Source organism: Sturnus vulgaris, chromosome 1 (assembly GCF_052056855.1).
Source record: "Sturnus vulgaris isolate bStuVul1 chromosome 1, bStuVul1.hap1, whole genome shotgun sequence".
NCBI classification, from domain to species: Eukaryota; Metazoa; Chordata; class Aves; order Passeriformes; family Sturnidae; genus Sturnus; species Sturnus vulgaris.
Window position 1 is genome coordinate 43771883 of NC_142243.1, and position 15828 is coordinate 43787710.

Consider the following 15828-nt stretch of genomic DNA (forward strand, 5'->3'; position numbering starts at 1 on the left):
CTGATTTGACAGAGTAACACTGCTCTGGGGTCCTTAGTCAAAGGAGGTTTCTCTGCAGATGCAAGTTCATCTAGGTGACACCTTCTGCTCACTGGTATCACCTTTGCTTTGTCAAGGTTAATGTTCCCTGACTGTTTTACCTTCACAGAGTACTCTTTGTGCTCTTTCCTGCATGGAATGTCTTCTGTTCTTGGGACCTTACCCTTCCCAGGAGATGAAAGAAGAGAGAAGAAAGTGTCCAAAAAGTCTCCAAACCTCTGGGGCAAGTTTTTTGCCAGCCTCATAGCAGTGCTGCTCCAACAATTCCATAGGACAGCCTGTTAGTAGGTGTACATCACTGTGTCTCTCACAGGAAGAAAAAAAAGATCCCAGTGATTTCAGAGGCAGCTGGCATAGTCCAGCTCACATCAAACCTGAATGCACCTTCTGGACAATAGACACCTTTGCCATGTACATCCACTGTTTTCTGAGTCAAGTAGTGTATTGAAGCATTTTGTACGATCCTTTTCTGCCTAGATTGCTTTCTTTCTGGGTGAGTGCATGTTTCATGTTCCAGGGATGTCTGTCAGCAGTTTTTAAGATCTTAGGGAACATCTTTTTACTTCCAAATCCCATTCCTACTTTTTGAAAAATAAAAAAAAAAATTAAAATAAAAAATAAAAAAGAAGTAAATTAATACGAAAAACAAAAGCCTTAGCTGTTAAGTGTGTCTAATGGAAGATTATATCAGTTTCATCTGAGAAATATGGTATTTGATTGTGAAAACCAGGGACTGCTTGATGCCTTCTTCAAATTAAAACACTTTTTAGAAGGAAGCTGTGTATTACACCTTTCCAGATATTTATTGCTAACCTGCAGAAATAGCTGAGAACACAGGAAAAACCAATTAACTACAATCTTCAGCAAGGGAGGTCAAGGGTTTACTGTAACAGACATGTGAAGGACAATGTTCTCTAGCAGGATCTAAGGGGGAAATACCATATAATTCCTCTTCTTTAATTAGTTTTCTTACCTAATTGAATCCACAGCTTTAAGTTCTGAGATTCTCTTATCTTTACACTTTCTTTGACAAGAAATCTCTGAGCTGCCAGAGAATTCCCAAGGCAAGGCAGTGCTAGCAGCCGCAGACCCAAGAAAGGACATGTCTAAAGTACCATCAAGAGCCAACTCTATAATTACTAAAATTGAAGTTGAAAGTCAACTGCCAGGACTGGGAAAAAAGAAGATATTCTTGTAGTTAAAGACCATGTTGCAATTGTCTTATGCCTGTTCTTATCCTGCCTCCCTCTCTCAGCTGAGCCTAGATTACCCAGTACCTGTAATGGAGTGCAGGAGACTTTTCCAGAGTCCTTAGGTCAGCAGAGTCTGAGCTCATGAGGAAGTTAGGTGCTTGGCTGTAGCCTTGCTGAAGTTTTAAAAGAGCTATCAGCTTTATGTCCAGAAATATTGCATTGCAGTAGTTTGCACTGACAATTGCTTCCTAATGACTTGAATACATGTATATGTGTTTTATTTACTTTAGTAAATAGTATACTAATAATCCTGCAAAATAAATGTTTTCTTGCAACAAGTGTTTTGTCATCAGTAAATTCATAGGGATGGATTCTTCTCAACTAAAATAAGTTCACATAAATCAAACATCAGAGCACGGACTTGCTTCCACCAAAATTGGAACTAAAATCACCACTCAATATTCCGTAAAAAGATTTTCATCACATATTACTTTAAAAAACAAGATTAAAAATTTTTTTGGAAAGTAGTGATATAGCAATATAAGATATCCAGCCTTCCTGAAATCACAAACATGCCATTTATTAAGGGTTAATAACTGTTCAAAACACATTTTTAAAAATAGCTCCCATTTGATTAATAGGTGGCTAGTTAAGTGTTTTCCACTTCCCTTCAAATTAGAAAAAAAAACCCAGAATGCATCTGAACTTCAATAGAGCTGGCTCTTCCTGGTACATATGCATGGTTAAAAAACCAGCTTCTTCAGCTTACTGACTGTAGCCATTCTTTTCACCTCCCTTAGGCAGGATGCACAGAGAGAGCCACCAGGGCCAAAAGGAAGACCAGGTAACATTGCATATTCAGATAAAGGAGGTCTAAAGATTAAACAAAAATTATGAAAATACTTTCTATTTGTGTTTTAGAATAATTCTTCAATGTTTTTACTACATGTTTTTCTAACTTTTGCCATAATTTTTCTTTTCATGGATGCAAGGATTTGTTTGGAAAAGGGTACAATATTACTCTAGACAATCTGAATATGTGAATGCAGTGTTCTTTAGGGTTCTCTCTTGCAATAATTGAATATTTTGAGAGTTTTGCAGAGATGTCAGTGAGTGTTAAATAAATGTTACTTTTTTTTTTTTAAAGCTGTGTGCAGATTGCTGCAGTGCCCAGTTTGTGGTTTTGCCTAGGAAAAATATGGGAAATCTAACTGCAAGCATTCATTCCTGTGTTTAGGATTTTTTTTTCCTTTTTTTTTCCTGTTTGGTTGATTGGCTATTTATGTGAAAAATTCATGCACATTTTTATTATTTCAGGAACAATGGGGAAGATGGGAGCGATGGAATTAGTAGAGAAGAGATACATTATTTCCTTTCTTTTGCCTTCTTGACCTCCAAGTTACCGAGTGGTAAAAATGAAATAATATACCATATTTTGTCTCTAAGAGATCTCTTGGGGTTCCTGGAAATAAAGGAGAAAAGGGTGACTTTGTGTATCAGTAACACTTAGTCATCTTTTATTGATCAGGGTTTGGATTTGAAAACAATAGTATAGCTATTTCATGAAACTGTCCCTGTGAAAAATATCTTTAATAAACTCCAAGCACAAGGCACAACTGTGTTCCACAAAGTTATCTGCATGTCTTTTTGTTTGAATTTCTATCGGAAGAGATACTATAGGACTTAAAATACTTTTTGCTTCTCTGAAAAAGAGCAAACTACTGATGAATAGCCAATGAGTAGTTTTGAAAACAGGGTATACATTCATTAGAAGAGGCCAGTGTAGGACAGGGAGAAAAGAGAGAAGATTGTTGTCATAGTCTTTATCAGAAGGTGGTTTTTAACACATGTGCAATGCTTTAAAATAACTGCTTGCTACCTCACTTCCAGATAAAACTTTCTTACCCTTTCTGTCCTTGTAGAGCTGCTGAAGGATATGCAGAGCTATATGTGCTCCAAATATTGCACAGATAAAACTGCAAGTTTTAGGTATTTATAGCTTGCTTGTATTGTTAGATATATAAAATTTCTTTTTCATTTAGTTGTGTCAGCTTCCAGCACCAGGCCTAGTGCTCAGCAAATCTTTCCTGGTAGCTGTAGTATTATATGATTTTTTTAATGTCAAGATTTTATTTCAAGAACATTACGACTGCATCATTTCAGGAGTCCTGTCTTTGAATTATTTTTGCCATGTGGATTGCTAGTTCTTTCTGTGTCTGCAGTGTTCAGTGCTGAAATGAGACTGAATAGATAGATCTTCTGGAATCTTCATTGACATCTGTAAATGCCAGGAAGTATGTTACACATAGGAGGAAGATGTAAAGAAAAAGTTAAACCTTTTCAATGCAATTAGTCCCAACATATTACTGTCTGTTAGGTCACAAAAAAAAAAGCCTTAACAAGACAAAGATGTGTTGTCATTTAGAAACAGATCAGTTGTCAGCAGCCTGGTTACAATGGCTTGCAATGAAAACAAGGATACAAAGAACCTCAGGTGAGCATTTTTAAAATTCACTAGTGGAAAAACCCCAGCATTAATGATTTGTGTGTGTTAGCTGAACTTTTTTGTACACGTTGATTTTTAGGGTCAAAAAGGACAGAAAAACCAGGAAGTAAGAGTCTTGCAGTAATGAATATACTGCAAGTATGCTATGTTGTTTCATTATAAGGTACTGGATATTTAACTAGCTGAGGATTGAAGGCAGAATATTTTTCATAACTAATTTTTCAAAATTCTTATAAGCACATGATTTTAACCAGAGATACATATTGCTAAGAGACAAAAGCAAATTTTAAAAATTTATAAAACTTCATTATTACCAAAAAAATATCAAATTTATAATAATGCCACCTTCCTAGAAATAATGCAGAAAAAAAGTGGTAGTGTAAGGCACTTCTCCTGCACCAGTACTTTTTTCAAGCTGTGATAAATTCTACAATTATACCTAATAAATTTCTGTAGTTATCTGTAACAAGCTGTTAACAGAACCTTGACAGTTTTATTACAGTAAGCTAGGACAGAAAACAAGACGAAAGGTCACAGATTTGGTCATGCAGAAACTATCAAGTATGAATTGATGCTATTAATCTAATAATTATCATAATTTTTGTTCCTAAGAATAGTGGTTATTTCATTAGTGAAAACCCTTCCTAAAAAGGTTTTCTACCTTTTCTCCTTGAACTCCTTTCTGTGTCTCTTGTTCCGAGTGCCGTGGCACAGGGGCTTTTGTAAGGACTTGCTTTCAAGAGCAGTTGGAATTTTTGTAGAGGTGTATTTACCTTTTTGTTGTTGCTCACACTTCCTACGACCTCCATGGCATTCTCAAATATTCTATATAATTGTGGTTTAGTGTTTAATTAAAAAACAGAGTAAATATACTAACTTTCACAATCCAATGGAATAATTTAGCCAGATAAAACCCTGAATTTTTTTTCAGGCTGAATATGAAGTATGAAACCCCAATCAGTTCTCAAAACAATGAAAATTGCATAAATAGGACTGATCTGTGAAATTGGTACTACACTTTAGGCTTCAAATAATAAGGCTGCTTAATATCTATACTCTCTGGATGCAGAGCTATCCCCACAGAAAAAGCAGGCTCGCTCACTGAACACCATGGTTTGGTGACATTGTAGAAAATCTGACAGAGGCTTGTTCTTGTTGGTATCACTGGACATTTTCAATGTTCTCTGCACAGAAATTGCCTGTTAATATTTTCTCCAATATTTGTGCTTACACAGCAATTAGGGAGCAATTAGAAGTTTTGTTAAATAAATTGAACTGACAGCTCTTCACTGTTCTCATGGGAAATCAGTGTGTGCTTCAGTAAACAAGTAGATAAATCACACTTTGGAAGCATCCTACTTCTGCCACAAACAGTATTATTTGGAGAAAACACACCAGTCAACAGGATAGTTGTGGGAGATTAAAAGGAGGAGTACTTTCAGTTCTGTGAAACAAGATGTTGCAAGTCTTTTGTTATCTTATGATACTGCAGTAAAGTAACAGCTGCATCTCATTTTCCTTTTCTCCAGTAAAAAATTGACCGGTCATTGCGCAAATTTGGTCTGAGTCTTTTACACGAATCTATTACTAATTTTTTTAATTCCATATCCTTGTGTTTCAGGGGGAAAATACTGTCATAATTTCTTGAGAAGCTTGCATTTTTATCAGAACTTCTTGTCTAATTTTAATTGCATTCTTTCCAACTAACTAAGGTAAAACTGGAGACAAGAGACTTGCAGAACATGGACTAAAAATATATAGAGACAGAATGACGAGTACATCATCATTGATGTTCTTTAATGGATTTTTTTAATAGGTTCCTCCTTTATGTATGCTGATTTCACACTTGTATTGATTTTTACATGTTTCTCATTTGCAAAAGCTGTTAATACTCTGTCCCTGTATAAGTCACACTAAACAGAAGCGATGACCATCGCTATGTGTGTTCTGCTCATCTTCTTTTTTTTTTTTTTTTGCCTTTTAGGTAAAAAACTGCTGTAGAAGAAATAAGCTGGTTTAAGAGCAGTGAGATGATCACTTTTATTCCCCATTACATTCTTTGTCCTGGCTTTCTTTTTTATTTTCTGGCTTCTTATGTGCTTCTTTCTCCGTTGTCTTCACAAGCTTTTCCATGGCTGAGTAGTAACTTCAGATGTTCTCTGCTATGACAGGGACTGACAAGGGCTGGCTGCTCCCTGCTGAAGCATGTGCTAATTTTATTTTAAGGACTGTATTTTTAAATGGACTTTGAACATATTGGATGAATAACTCAGTTTAAAAAATGAGCTGAACTACTAGAAGAAAATTGGTGCTGTGATGTTCTCCACCCAGGCTGTTCATCTCTTATAAGTGAAAATGGTGCCAGATCTGATGTTCTTCTTTCTTATTTCTCATTTACCATTATTTCAGTGGAATTTAAGCATGTAACAAATAAGGGAAGAAGGAGAGAAATCTGCTCATTTCCAATAGAAAATAAAAATTTTATATTGCCTCTGTATGTTGTTTGAATACCACAAATGTAAAATGCTACTATTCATAGAACTATTCAAGGACCTGCTGGTCTGGAAGACAGTTGAAGTAACAGACGATCTCCAGGGTGTAGGGTAAGACCTAGACTCCAAATATTTTGCCATTACTGGAAACTATGTTTGTTCTTTTTCATCTTTAAGGGCAAATAAGGAATAAAACAGAATATTTTCTTCCTCTTGTGGAGGTCTGGAGTAGCTATATGTTCAGTGTTCTGATTAATTCCATTGAAGTGTTGCCCATATGTTGTAAATTGCATGACTGTATTACTCTGTGAACTTCAATACTTTATTAAATAAAGAAGACAGGGAATCCATCTGTATGCAAGCACAAATCAGGTACTTCTGAATGCAAGTAGCTGATTGTATACCTATAAATGTAACTTCCAGAAGTCATCATCTAAATGCATGATTTGTGCATGTTTGAAAAGTGTACCTGACTCATACTTTAAACCTCTCCTTTTAACTAATGCAGAAGAGAATGATTACTGTAATTTTTGGTTGTCAGTAGCACTGTAAATTTTGCAATTATGTGTTTCTAACAAACTCTAGAAGTGCCATTGTGGGAATTCAGCAGTATGTATCGTTAGTCTCAAATGAAAGAGGCTCACTTAGAAATATTTATTTCCTGTTTGACTTTTGACTTTTTTGACTTTTTGACTTCCTGTTTGAGCTTTGCAAGTTCAACATGGTATAAAAAACGGATTGGGTTCATTTTCCCTCATTAATTGTTATCATTGCTAAGTCTGCAGCTCTTGCTAAGGTGGTATTTTCCCCGTGTCTTTCTACAGATGATATACTGTGAATTTTTTACAGCTTCAAAATAGGATTAAAGGTAAAATGAATTGCAACAGTCATGTTCAAATTCCGTAAGCACTAGAGGTCGGTCCTTGCAAACAAAAAACCCCATGTGTTCTCAACCTAAATGGAATAAAGATAATATATATACATACATATATGTACAGACATATAGACGTATATGTGTATATGTGTGTGTGTGTATATACTTATATATAAAAATATATAATTGAAATAACAGATCACAGGTAGTAAAACCTTCAGTTCTACTGTGGAATTTCAATATCCCCAAATCATAGCAGACATTATAAAAACATATAAAAACGTGTAATGCAAATAATCCTTGGCTTTGATTTCCTCCCCCATGACTAGTAAAATATTTGAGCAATAAAGTGAGATGAAGAGAACGTAACTTGAAATTTTTGCTTTTTCTTTTTTTATTAGGAGAGAAAATGACTGAAAGGACAAGCCTGATTTTCTGTACATATCTCAGGCAAAGTCTGTGTTACAAACACATGCAATGAACAACCTCACTGAGTACTCATGTACTCACGTATGGCTTTTTGTTCTTGTCCACAGCCATGTGAACTCATTACCTACATCTACTAAGACAGCTATAAGCATTCAATTGTATTTTGATATTGTAAAGCTAAGTAATCAATTTCTTCCCTCATTTATTAATATCACATTGGTTCTGTGTTCAGCCCTCCTGTGAATGTATGGTCTTGCAGGCAGGTGCTTGAAAAATGATGTTAGGGCTGAGAATGCAGAAGGTTTTTTTTCCTTGCTTAGATTACCTTATTTTACTGAAGTTACTATAGCATCATTTGTTGGAAATGTTAAGTGTCTTGGTATCCAGTGGTTCCAGTTACCATGAGGTAAGTTTGCATTGCTTTTCCTAGTCTATCTATCCTATTTCCTTAGGAGGTGACTGTGCCAAATAGTGTGAGTTTCTACAAGAAGTATACTTATGTCTGTAAACTCTCAGAGAGACCTCTCAATGAAAATGTTTGGTGTGGAGCAGGCCCAGGTCCTGCTTGTCCTTTTACTCTGTTCTCCAATAAAACCAAAAGGAGTTTAGCAAGCATACACAGCAGTGGAAGACAGCAATGCATCTTAAGTCACTCAGAGATTTAAAATCTGTAGAAATACAGAAAATAAATTCAGTGTGTGTTCCAACAGTGATTTCAGCTTTTGTTTCCAAAACGCTTCAGATGCAATGTTTTTCAACTAAACTTTCTTTTTGTTTTTCTTTAGCTTTCTGGGAAGGTGAGTACATCTTGCTCCTATGTTACTGATACTAATGATACTGTTTATTTGTCAAATTGACCTAGCAGAGATCTAATAAGCTGTGAACTACTTTGCCTATGTAATGGTAGGCTCCACTCAACCAAACATTCTGAGCTGTGTGTTTCCTTCACAGGGGTTAAATCCTTCATTGAATCAGGTGTTTACTTATTTGCAGCTTCAAATTTCTATTTACAATAGAGGTCACTGGTCTTCTTAAAGGCTTGCATCCTTTTGTTTCAGTGATATATTATTTAACATATTAGTAAGGGTATTGTTGGCAATAATGAAGTAGTCATTCTTCTTCCTTTGTCATTTCTCCTTTTTCTCTATGTCCCTGTGTGTCTTATTTTTTATTCTTTCTGCTTTTCCCTGGGAGATACAGCTTGCATTATCCTTCTCTGACCTTTCATAATTCTAATTGTCTTGCAGCTTCAGCACTGTGGATTGTCTCCCTTGTCCCTTTTCTGACCTTCTTTTCTGTTTAACTTCACTCCCACCAGTTCCTCCACTGCTTCACACTGAGCTGACAAAAAATTTTACTATACCCATTATTTAAAACTTTCTCCCCCTTATTTGTTCGGATTTCAATATTGTTCTCCTTTGTTTTGCTTTGTGCAGTTTTTTCCCCCCAGCTATACTCCGTTCTTGGTGTGTTCCATGTGCAAATGTGTCTGATACCAGTTATGTACAGGAAATTATAATGGAACCCCTGTCCTACACTGAATTTGGCTAGAATGGTGAGTCAGTAATCTCCTCCCTTCATGAGTGCTAGATAAATGATCTTATTGTTACTGTAGTTTTTCTGCCTGCTGTAGCCTGTGATTTTTTAAATTACTTTTTTCTTCATGATGCAGCAGATTATTTTCTTCAGCACAGCTCTGCTTTTAGATGTAATATAATGGCTGCAGTAATTACAAGGTGAAATGTGTTTTACTACAGAAATGTCACATACATTATAAAACCTGAACAGTTCTCTTAGTAATAATGCAGTAATAATAGCATCAAATCAGTATCTGAGCCCCACAGCAGTACTTGAATTAGTGTAGGCCCTCACTGTACCACAGAGAATCTTTAAAAGAGAAGATTGTGTGCTGTAATTACAGGATACAGCTATATACCCCAATGTTGACTGTTGCAGGCACATTCAGCAAGGGGGCTCAGGCTGCAGCAGATTTGCAGAGATTCAGACTGCAGGTGAATGTGGACCTGCCAGAACTTGGACAAAACCCAAGATAATTTCTGCCCCTGTTGTTGTCCTGTGTTTAGGTGGTGCTGGAAAAGCAACTTCTTTTGTCTGCTGCAGCTTATCCATCTGTAAATAGTGCTAATACAATTTAGCACTATTTGTCAAATAACTTTGTAAGACCTTTTCACAAAAACAAACAATCTGTACTCTTCTGTGCTTCACTTCACTATTCATTGAGCAGATTTTTGTCTAGCTCCCCATTTTTCTTTGAGCTTCAATCAAGTGTGGGATGCAGTTCATCATTGTGTTACATAGCTTTTAAGTGTATTACTCTCTGTGTCTGAGATGCAAGAGAACAAAATAATTTGGGGGTGTTTTTTGTTTCCTGCAGCTCTGTTACCACCACCTCATCTACTTCTCAGAGTTTCACAACAAGAATATGCTACTCAAATCACTAAAAAATATTTCTCACCAGAGATGCTCCAGTAAACAGGACACTGGATATGTGTTGAGGTTTGTTGCCATGAATGTTTCAGAAGAACTGTACAAATTGCTAAAAGTGAACAAAATAGCTCTAATTTACAGCCATGGACCAGCTTCTTCAATTAAACAAGCTGTTATGGAGATGAGTGCAATAGAAGTAATTCTAGTAGTTATTATGAAGTTTCTTGTTTTGAGGGACTGCATGAAGAACAAATGGGTGTGGAGCTTCTGCTTCATGAGAAAAACTGCAGAATGCCTCTACTTGTCTGTTTTGGTGCAGCACCATCTTCTCATATGTAGATGTGCCTGACCTACTTCTACCTATGAATAAATGTAAATTCACTGTACAAAATGAGTTCTCAGAAATGAGTAGCACTCTGCCACTTGTTGTGCTTTCCTCTTGTGATCTTATTTCTCATTGTCTGTCATTTATTTTAAAGAAAATTAATGAAAGGCTGATAACTGAGCTTTTTCCATCTTGCTTTATGAGCAGAGAGCAGGGAAGCTACACCTGGAAAAGGCACCCTATGAGGGAGTGAGACTGACACAGTTAATGCACCGTTTTCACAAAAGAGAAACAGTGAAACTGCATGAGTGTAGGAAGACATTGGAACTGGAAGACAAGGGCCAGCCTGGCTACTTAGTTGGATGTTGTTATCCAAACTGACAATCTCTCCTATTCATTGTTGCAAAAACACCATTTGTTACGTTGTCATGGTAGGCTTTCCTTATCAGTGATGACTTCAAGATCCTCAAACCAACGAACTGTTTCTCTTATAAAGGTTGAGGTGAAATCAACAGTGCCCATAGTGCAGCTAATGAAAACATAAAACCTCTTTTTGAGGTGTTTTCTACTTTTTTTTCTTATATTTTAAGTAATAAAGCTCAAAATTATTAGTAGTCACGTTCCTCATAATAAGATATTTTATAGAATTACTATAGGTACACTCTACTTCTAAAATAAATTGCTGCATGCTATAAGTTCACTAAAGTATGGATTATTTTTTATTATTTTGCTGTTTAGTTTCTGAAAGGATTTTATACTCTTGTCACATACTGTAAAAAAATGTTAGAAAGGAGTTCTTAACTGTAGTGGTTCATTTAGTACTGCCAAGTGGTCCTACAGGGAAATGTGATCTGTCCATAATAAATGTCCTAGGAAATAATGTAATTTCATTTTAGATGAAGAAGACCAAATACAATAACATATAGTTGGCATTAAAGAACATGATGTGAAATGAGGGTGCATTTCTATGAAAAAAAATGCAAAAAAGAATGTATAATAACTATAAGTTTGGTGTTGAGAGTATATTATTATTCTGTCTGATTAGGAATGAGTAAAAGGATATATGAAAAAGTAATTGTAAGAAGGACACAGAAGATTTTTACATTTAGAAAATTGAGTTATTGATTTAGATTCTGTTAATGTTCACCAAAAATACTATATGATCTTCCAGAAGTTATAATAATACCACTACATAGGAAGAATGTCATGAATTTTAAGTCTGTATTCTTCCTTTTGACCTATTTTATAAAGAAAAACCTCTTTTAAAAAGATTTATTAGGTGGTGTTTCTCTAGCATGTAGTTGAAACTCGTGGAGCAATGTCCAAGATTATTTTAAGCAATTAGTTTTTCATTCTGTCTGGCATAATTAAATAATGTTAACTGGAAAAAAGGCTTCCCTGTCACGCATAGTCTATGAAAAGACTGTATTAGGTACAGTGTAACTCATGTGAAAAACTCCCAAAGGGAACTGTGTTTCTCATTAAGACTGAATTATTTAGTCCCATTCTGGTGGTTTATATTGCAGATGAGTTATTTGAAATGGAAACCTCTTCCTTTTCCTCAAGTGTCATGCTTAGCTTAGAGGTTAACAGATGAGAGACTGAAGCTTACTGAAAATCTCTCTTCTTGTTCATATGCCTCAGGCCTCCTCATGAGACTGAGTCCAGCAGGATCTGACCTGCCACTTCTTTCACATTCAGTGGATTTAACTTATTTCCTAAAGCACTTTTTGTCTTCATCCAAAGAGGTGTGACTTTTTTCTAAAACCAATGAATTAAAAAAAAAAACTTTAAAATGTCACAATAGAAGATTATATAATTTGGTAAAGTTTTGTGTACTCTGGCATCTAGCACAATTCTAAACTTTGTTCACCTTGCAAAATCACCACAAGTTGCCAGTGATCTCTGCTGCTGCTTCCTCTGTGCCACATCGTGGGGAGATAGGGAGTTTACTGTCTTTCTTGTAAAATATGAGGAAGTTCATTTCAAGCTGCATCTGTTAGAGCAGAGTGGTGTGAGGGCAAACACAGGGCACTGCATAGCTAGTTTTGTTGTTTCAGATCTTCTATAAGGATAAACAGTTGTCTGGAGACAAAGTTCATATGCAAGAACATAAGTGATCCAAAAAGCTACCACTGAATGACCTGGAAGCCTCACAGGGGTTCTGCCCCTCAGAGATGATATTCTGATCATTACATTCCCTGAATATGCAATAGTGAACTCAAAAACGTTGCCTTTGTTTATTCTGAAGAGTTGTTGGAGTAACTCCTGAAAGTTGTTATGTCAAATATTGGGCATCATATATTGTAGATTCGTCCTATAGCTAGAGAGGGGATTCAGCCATCATCGTTGCTGTTTAAATACAGAGAATACAAATGGGACTGAGTTCAGAATTCATTCTAACACCTGATTTTCTTGCTACTGTCAAAATAATCTCTGCCTGTCAAATGGGAGTGAGAACAGTCGTGATTGTCTGTATCCTGTGTGTGTTAAATTGTGAATATAAACCATATAAAAAGATATTGAGTGAAAAGTCAGAACACCTTACTAAGAAAATAAATAAGGTATAAATATAATCCTCACATTCATTGAAATTTAAGTTTATTTAGGTCCTTCATTTTTTTCGTTCAAATTTTCCTATTCATAAATGCAGAATCAGACCACCACAGCATTCATATACATATAGTGTTTGCTATAAGTGTATAAAATCAGTGAAGTCACTTAATTTGCAGCTATTTTTGGATAAAGGGCAAAACTTTGCCAAAATCTTCTAAATTCCATAAAACTAATGAATTTTATTACTGTTTTCTGAACAGGAGAGGACAACTACACACCAGAAGAGCCCAAGGAAACGTGCAGACTCCACTTTCAGAATAAATGAACTGTGTAAGTCCATTAATAATTATTCGGACATTAGAGGTTTTCAGAGCACTGTCCTTCATGGGTATTTTCAACAGTTTTTTGTTTTATTGGTAAAATTCTGCTTGATTTGCATTTGCATTGATTTTGCAAAAGAAAGAGCGGAACTGGACTGTAAAAGACACATTAGAAATTGACATCGTACCATGCTGGAAAAAGTTTAAAATTGTTGTGCTTAATTAATGACATCCTTTGTGTTACTTCCGTGTTTTAAATACACCTTTACAGTCACATGAAACTAGTAATTGGGTCCTTCTGAAAATTTCTCTGTGCCCTATCATGTTAATATTACCATGCTATTTTGTTGTTGTTGTTACACGAAGGCATAAACACAATGGAAAAAGAGAAGTCAAAACTCGGGAAAACAGCCACTGGTGGCAGCCAGTTTTGTGATTTCCCCTGCCAAAGACATTGGTTAATTCTGAAACGGAATCAAAGTGCAAAGGGCTCACTTTGAATGCAGAGATTCACTAGAGAACTGCCCGCTAGGACACACACTGGGAACTGCAGCTAAAGGACTCCAGAGACAGTTCTGAACAGCAAGAAAAAGATTAAGACATTATGAAACATTAAGTTTTCGAGTCATTGTCTTCGGGATTATTTCCCTGAAGCAAAACTAAGAAGTGTGTGAAAGTTCCTAACATTTTCCTGGTTCCCATTACTACTGTATAGAAGGATCTCTGTTATGTAGGCAGGCACATTGTCTTCTAACAGCTACTTATTAAGGCAGCTTGAGCATGAACCTGGAGAAGAATTCGAATTCTTGCATTAGAAAAAGTGGTGATAATAATGTGCAAAACCAAAGATTTTGAAAGCCTACTCTTGGAGGAAAAAAACAGAGCAGCTTGTTGAGAGTTCTTGTTCCGATTTTCTTATGTTTAGAAACACCATCTCTTATTTGCAGTTACCCTGTTTTAAGTTTTCTCTAGCAGCAGTTCTCGTATCATGGCTGATAATAGCACTATTATTGACTTGTAACAATCAACTTGGGTTTTGCCCCTGCTTCAAGCTGTTCTTTTCATTACTTTCTCCTTCTCTATTTGCAAGTGAATGATTCACATAAGCTTCCATCCACTTTCTGAGTGAATCCTCTCTAAGTGGGACACGAAGCCTGATGCTTTTACATTCACCTGCTGAGAGCCACCCTTTTAAAGTACAAGGTTGTGTTTTGGTTTCTCTCAGCTCCATGCTGTTTCCACCAAGATTTAGGTGAATAAAAACTGAACTGCAGAGTAGGTATCAGAATAGTCAATAGCTGCTTAGCTAAAAGGAATAGATCTTCAAGAAGAAGTCCTACAAATAATTTTTAGCCTTTTCCTGAATTGCATTTCCCGAGAATGGGTTTTGGGGTTTGCAGTCAAATGTTAAAACTTTTATTCTAAATTCTTTCCAGCTTTCATGCCTTTCCCAAGATGTGAATTCCAACCACTGATACGATGTTATAGGAAGAAAATTGCCTGCACCATAAAGAGATGAAATATCTTTTCCTTGCAATTTTCTGCTATTTGTTGTCCCTTCCCAATGCATCAGCAATGCTTGCTGAAATCATGATCTGATGACGCTCTTTTAAAAACTTGCAGATGAGAAGTAATTTTCAGCAGTTCTCTATGAAAAAGGAGACCAGAAGGCAGGGATTTCAGTTCCTTCAGATAGAGTTAGAGTCTATCAAATTAATTGCAAGTGGAGTACATGGATTCTCCAGTTTCCATATCTTCATATCTTTAGCTTTCCATTTTCTCATCTCTCTTCTCATTAAACTTTAAGAGGAGAAAGGGGGTTATGTTTTGCTGTTAGAGTCTGCAGTCCTCCACAGTGATGAGAAATGTTTAATTTCCATCTATTTCCATCACAAGCTCCTACAGAAGCACTGTTTGTATCTACAAGCTCATTCAAGCACATGAATTGGGAAGAGATTCCCTCAACAAAATATTCGGTATTTTGAAAACAAAAAGGATGCAGAAGACGGGGGGAAATAACCAAAGAAATAAATTTCTGTCTTCATAAGCAGATGTTTGTGTTTGTTTTGTCAGATGTCTGGGAAGGGGAGAAGGAATGCACTTAAAATGCACACAGTAACCTGAAGACAGGCAGAAGCTGTTCATTATTTTACTCTGAAAGTACACTGCATTCCAGAGAGATATCTGCTTCTTTTCAAGGTTTCCAAGAGTTACAAAGACCAAGGTCACTAGAAAGATACTTTACGTACAGTGCAGTTTTGAAATTACAGTACCTATTCCTCATGCCTCAGAGAAATAAAATATCTCCATTGCTTTCAGAAACCTGAAAGTATACTTGAGCTCCGATGTTAATATGTAGCCTCTGTACTGCACAGGTAAGACTATTGAGAAGCTGCATCCTACTACAGTGTTTATCTATTTGGGTTCTTTACTGAGTTAGTTGATTTGCAAAGTGCTGTGAAATTTGCTTTTTACTTTATGTTTAGTTGTCATTGTTGTTAATAAACGACATTACAGGATTGCCATTTATCCTGATGGCTCTGCTATAACAAGTATATCCTTCCTTATTAAAATCTTCTGCACAAAAATCATCCATAGGACAATTGCTTTCAGATGAAAGACAATTGTGAAATAAAAATTAAATTT

The 15828-nt window shown here is 35.9% G+C and overlaps 1 long non-coding RNA gene across 1 annotated transcript; it reads left to right on the top strand.

Annotated features, from left to right (window-relative positions):
• Positions 1-8176: 8176 nt before the first annotated feature.
• Positions 8177-15521, top strand: LOC148225173 (uncharacterized). The gene is made up of 5 exons (XR_015804127.1): positions 8177-8330; positions 8970-9088; positions 9929-10050; positions 13123-13192; positions 14619-15521. It is a non-coding gene; the product is annotated as an uncharacterized LOC148225173 (long non-coding RNA).
• The last annotated feature ends 307 nt before the right edge of the window (positions 15522-15828 follow it).